This window comes from Zootermopsis nevadensis, unplaced genomic scaffold (genome assembly GCF_977971745.1).
Source record: "Zootermopsis nevadensis isolate Lab colony 2312 unplaced genomic scaffold, Znev_1.0 Znev_ptg000015l, whole genome shotgun sequence".
Classification (NCBI taxonomy): Eukaryota; Metazoa; Arthropoda; class Insecta; order Blattodea; family Termopsidae; genus Zootermopsis; species Zootermopsis nevadensis.
In genome coordinates this window covers 2804864-2811158 of record NW_028259147.1, presented here as the reverse complement: position 1 = coordinate 2811158, position 6295 = coordinate 2804864, and positions in this window count along the sequence as shown.

Sequence of the window (6295 nt, the reverse complement as noted above, 5' to 3'; positions counted from 1 at the left end):
GCAGGGCAAAGACAGAACGGCAGAGAGCAAGTCCGGTGTATAGCATGGGTGGAAAGACATTTTAATAAATGTCAATTTTTTTCGAAATTTTCGAAAAATTAAGAAATATAGGAAAATGCCCAAATGGCGCACAAAACTAAATTTTTTTGAAAAATTCCGACTTCTAATTTTTTTTAGAAATTGCAAAAAAAAATACTTTTGCTTTTCACGCCATTTAGAACCATCCGATCTTCAGCACGTCAGCTAGTGTCTGTATGTCCAAGCACGGTACTTGCTAAACCCGTACCCTGCCGCACACAGACACAGCAAGAGACGGTCTCTGCATCACCCACTCTCTGCCGGATGCAGTTTCTCTATCATCCGTTCTCTTCCGGTCTACATCCTTGCAGGCGATACATCCGAGACGGTAGTCCACATAGAATCCTACAGAGACCGAAAACAGTAGAGACTTCGTCCTTCAGAGGGAGTGAATTTCAGAGTCCGTGTGCGGCAGACAACGGTTCTAGCAGATAAAGGTGGGGAAAATTTTTAAAAAAAAAATTCAAAATTTCCAAAATTTTAAAAAAATTATAAAATGCTGGAAAATGTCCAAATGGCGCACAAAACCAAAAAGTTTAGAAAATTTTCAGCTTCAAAAACATTTTCAAAAATTTCGAATATTTTTGGTATTGTGCGCTTCTCACACAATTTACAGCATTTCTTTATTTTTCAAAAATTTAGAAACATTTTCAAAATTTTTCACATCCGATCTTTAGCAGAACACGACAGCTATTGTCTGTGTGTCCAACCACGCGGAAGTGACCGGGTCGTGCACAGACGGTCCCCTTTGAAAAATTTCAGATTTTTCGAAAATTTGCGAAAAATAAAAAAACGTGGGAAATCGTCTAGAAAGCGCACAAAACCAAGAATTTTTGAAAAATTTCAACTTTTAAGTGTTTTTCGAATTTTCTGAAAATTTTTGGTTTTGTGCGCTTTTCAGAAGACTTGCAGCGTTTTTTGATTTTTCGAAAAAATTTGGTTTATTCTTTCAAAATTTGACCATACCCATCTCTATCAGAACTAGACTCTGCCGGATCCCGACTCTGATACTGTCTACAGCACACAGTCTCAACCGTACTTAGTCTGTGCCTCAACCGGTGTCTTCCTTGCACGGTGTGCTTCACGTCTCTGCTTGACTCTGGTTAACAAGGTCTCTGCGTGACTCGGCCTGTGCCTCACCGGTCTCTGCTTGATGCGGTGTGTGCATCAGCCTGTACATGCTTGACTCGGTCTGTGCCTCACCCGATCTCTGCTTCCCATTTTCTGTGACTCACCACGTCTTCGCCTCACTCTGTCTGTCTCACACCTCTGCTTGTTTCGGTCTGTGCCTCACCCGGTCTCTGCCGAACCAGGTCTTTCAACAGACGGCCTGGCAGATGTCGGCTGACAGAGGGAACGTATCCTGCAGAGAGCGAGGCCGGCAGACCCCGCTTCCCTAAGAGAAAGGGAGCGGAAGTGACCGGGTCAAAATTTTTGTCTAGAATTTCGAAAATCTGCATTTATCTATGCGTTTCATGCCATTTGCAACCATTTTCAATTTTTTCAAAATTTCGAAAATTTTTGAAATTTCTCAAAGGGGTACCCCTTTGAGAAATTTCAGATTTTTCGAAAATTTGCGAAAAATCAAAAACGTAGGAAATCGTCTAGAAAGCGCACAAAACCAAGAATTTTTGAAAAATTTCAACTTTTAATTTTTTTTCGAATTTTCCGAAAATTTTGGGTTTTGTGCGCTTTTCAGAAGATTTGCAGCGTTTTTTGATTTTTCGAAAATTTCGAAAAATTTGGATTTATTTTTTCAAAATTTGACCATACCCATCTCTATCAGAACTAGACTCTGCCGGATCCCGACTGATACTGTCTACAGCACACAGTCTCAACCGTACTCAGTCTGTGCCCCAACCGGTGTCTTCCTTGCACGGTGTGCTTCACGTCTCTGCTTGACTCTGGTTAACAAGGTCTCTGCGTGACTCGGCCTGTGCCTCACCGGTCTCTGCTTGATGCGGTGTGTGCATCAGCCTGTACATGCTTGACTCGGTCTCTGCCTCACCCGATCTCTGCTTCCCATTTTCTGTGACTCACCACGTCTTCGCCTCACTCTGTCTGTCTCACACCTCTCTGCTTGTTTCGGTCTGTGCGTCACCCGGTCTCTGCCGAACCAGGTCTTTCAACAGACGGCCTGGCAGATGTCGGCTGACAGAGGGAACGTATCCTGCAGAGAGCGAGGCCGGCAGGCCCCGCTTCCCTAAGAGAAAGGGATCGGAAGTGACCGGGTCAAAATTTTTGTCTAGAATTTCGAAAATCTGCAGTTATCTATGCGTTTCATGCCATTTGCAACCATTTTCAATTTTTTCAAAATTTCGAAAATTTTGAAATTTCTCAAAGGGGTACCCCTTTGAGAAATTTCAGATTTTTCGAAAATTTGCGAAAATTCAAAAAACGTAGGAAATCGTCTAGAAAGCGCACAAAACCAAGAATTTTTGAAAAATTTCAACTTTTAAATTTTTTTCGAATTTTCCGAAAATTTTGGGTTTTGTGCGCTTTTCAGAAGATTTGCAGCGTTTTTTGATTTTTCGAAAATTTCGAAAAATTTGGATTTATTTTTTCAAAATTTGACCATACCCATCTCTATCAGAACTAGACTCTGCCGGATCCCGACTCTGATACTGTCTACAGCACACAGTCTCAACCGTATTTAGTCTGTGCCTCAACCGGTGTCTTCCTTGCACGGTGTGCTTCACGTCTCTGCTTGACTCTGGTTAACAAGGTCTCTGCGTGACTCGGCCTGTGCCTCACCGGTCTCTGCTTGATGCGGTGTGTGCATCAGCCTGTACATGCTTGACTCGGTCTCTGCCTCACCCGATCTCTGCTTCCCATTTTCTGTGACTCACCACGTCTTCGCCTCACTCTGTCTGTCTCACACCTCTCTGCTTGTTTCGGTCTGTGCCTCACCCGGTCTCTGCCGAACCAGGTCTTTCAACAGACGGCCTGGCAGATGTCGGCTGACAGAGGGAACGTATCCTGCACAGAGCGAGTCCGGCAGACCCCGCTTCCCTAAGAGAAAGGGAGCGGAAGTGACCGGGTCAAAATTTTTGTCTAGAATTTCGAAAATCTGCAGTTATCTATGCGTTTCATGCCATTTGCAACCATTTTCAATTTTTTCAAAATTTCGAAAATTTTTGAAATTTCTCAAAGGGGTACCCCTTTGAGAAATTTCAGATTTTTCGAAATTTTGCGAAAAATCAAAAAACGTAGGAAATCGTCTAGAAAGCGCACAAAACCAAGAATTTTTGAAAAATTTCAACTTTTAAATTTTTTTCGAATTTTCCGAAAATTTTGGGTTTTGTGCGCTTTTCAGAAGATTTGCAGCGTTTTTTGATTTTTCGAAAATTTCGAAAAATTTGGATTTATTTTTTCAAAATTTGACCATACCCATGTCTATCAGAACTAGACTCTGCCGGATCCCGACTCTGATACTGTCTACAGCACACAGTCTCAACCGTACTCAGTCTGTGCCCCAACCGGTGTCTTCCTTGCACGGTGTGCTTCACGTCTCTGCTTGACTCTGGTTAACAAGGTCTCTGCGTGACTCGGCCTGTGCCTCACCGGTCTCTGCTTGATGCGGTGTGTGCATCAGCCTGTACATGCTTGACTCGGTCTCTGCCTCACCCGATCTCTGCTTCCCATTTTCTGTGACTCACCACGTCTTCGCCTCACTCTGTCTGTCTCACACCTCTCTGCTTGTTTCGGTCTGTGCCTCACCCGGTCTCTGCCGAACCAGGTCTTTCAACAGACGGCCTGGCAGATGTCGGCTGACAGAGGGAACGTATCCTGCACAGAGCGAGTCCGGCAGACCCCGCTTCCCTAAGAGAAAGGGATCGGAAGTGACCGGGTCAAAATTTTTGTCTAGAATTTCGAAAATCTGCAGTTATCTATGCGTTTCATCCCATTTGCAACCATTTTCAATTTTTTCAAAATTTCGAAAATTTTTGAAATTTCTCAAAGGGGTACCCCTTTGAGAAATTTCAGATCTTTCGAAAATTTGCGAAAATTCAAAAAACGTAGGAAATCGTCTAGAAAGCGCACAAAACCAAGAATTTTTGAAAAATTTCAACTTTTAAATTTTTTTCGAATTTTCCGAAAATTTTGGGTTTTGTGCGCTTTTCAGAAGATTTGCAGCGTTTTTTGATTTTTCGAAAATTTCGAAAAATTTGGATTTATTTTTTCAAAATTTGACCATACCCATCTCTATCAGAACTAGACTCTGCCGGATCCCGACTCTGATACTGTCTACAGCACACAGTCTCAACCGTATTTAGTCTGTGCCTCAACCGGTGTCTTCCTTGCACGGTGTGCTTCACGTCTCTGCTTGACTCTGGTTAACAAGGTCTCTGCGTGACTCGGCCTGTGCCTCACCGGTCTCTGCTTGATGCGGTGTGTGCATCAGCCTGTACATGCTTGACTCGGTCTCTGCCTCACCCGATCTCTGCTTCCCATTTTCTGTGACTCACCACGTCTTCGCCTCACTCTGTCTCACACCTCTCTGCTTGTTTCGGTCTGTGCCTCACCCGGTCTCTGCCGAACCAGGTCTTTCAACAGACGGCCTGGCAGATGTCGGCTGACAGAGGGAACGTATCCTGCACAGAGCGAGTCCGGCAGACCCCGCTTCCCTAAGAGAAAGGGAGCGGAAGTGACCGGGTCAAAATTTTTGTCTAGAATTTCGAAAATCTGCAGTTATCTATGCGTTTCATGCCATTTGCAACCATTTTCAATTTTTTCAAAATTTCGAAAATTTTTGAAATTTCTCAAAGGGGTACCCCTTTGAGAAATTTCAGATTTTTCGAAATTTTGCGAAAAATCAAAAAACGTAGGAAATCGTCTAGAAAGCGCACAAAACCAAGAATTTTTGAAAAATTTCAACTTTTAAATTTTTTTCGAATTTTCCGAAAATTTTTGGTTTTGTGCGCTTTTCAGAAGATTTGCAGCGTTTTTTGATTTTTCGAAAATTTCGAAAAATTTGGATTTATTTTTTCAAAATTTGACCATACCCATCTCTATCAGAACTAGACTCTGCCGGATCCCGACTCTGATACTGTCTACAGCACACAGTCTCAACCGTACTTAGTCTGTGCCTCAACCGGTGTCTTCCTTGCACGGTGTGCTTCACGTCTCTGCTTGACTCTGGTTAACAAGGTCTCTGCGTGACTCGGCCTGTGCCTCACCGGTCTCTGCTTGATGCGGTGTGTGCATCAGCCTGTACATGCTTGACTCGGTCTCTGCCTCACCCGATCTCTGCTTCCCATTTTCTGTGACTCACCACGTCTTCGCCTCACTCTGTCTGTCTCACACCTCTCTGCTTGTTTCGGTCTGTGCCTCACCCGGTCTCTGCCGAACCAGGTCTTTCAACAGGCAGATGTCGGCTGACAGAGGGAACGTATCCTGCACAGAGCGAGTCCGGCAGACCCCGCTTCCCTAAGAGAAAGGGAGCGGAAGTGACCGGGTCAAAATTTTTGTCTAGAATTTCGAAAATCTGCAGTTATCTATGCGTTTCATGCCATTTGCAACCATTTTCAATTTTTTCAAAATTTCGAAAATTTTTGAAATTTCTCAAAGGGGTACCCCTTTGAGAAATTTCAGATTTTTCGAAATTTTGCGAAAAATCAAAAAACGTAGGAAATCGTCTAGAAAGCGCACAAAACCAAGAATTTTTGAAAAATTTCAACTTTTAAATTTTTTTCGAATTTTCCGAAAATTTTGGGTTTTGTGCGCTTTTCAGAAGATTTGCAGCGTTTTTTGATTTTTCGAAAATTTCGAAAAATTTGGATTTATTTTTTCAAAATTTGACCATACCCATCTCTATCAGAACTAGACTCTGCCGGATCCCGACTCTGATACTGTCTACAGCACACAGTCTCAACCGTACTTAGTCTGTGCCTCAACCGGTGTCTTCCTTGCACGGTGTGCTTCACGTCTCTCCTTGACTCTGGTTAACAAGGTCTCTGCGTGACTCGGCCTGTGCCTCACCGGTCTCTGCTTGATGCGGTGTGTGCATCAGCCTGTACATGCTTGACTCGGTCTCTGCCTCACCCGATCTCTGCTTCCCATTTTCTGTGACTCACCACGTCTTCGCCTCACTCTGTCTCACACCTCTCTGCTTGTTTCGGTCTGTGCCTCACCCGGTCTCTGCCGAACCAGGTCTTTCAACAGACGGCCTGGCAGATGTCGGCTGACAGAGGGAACGTATCCTGCACAGAGCGAG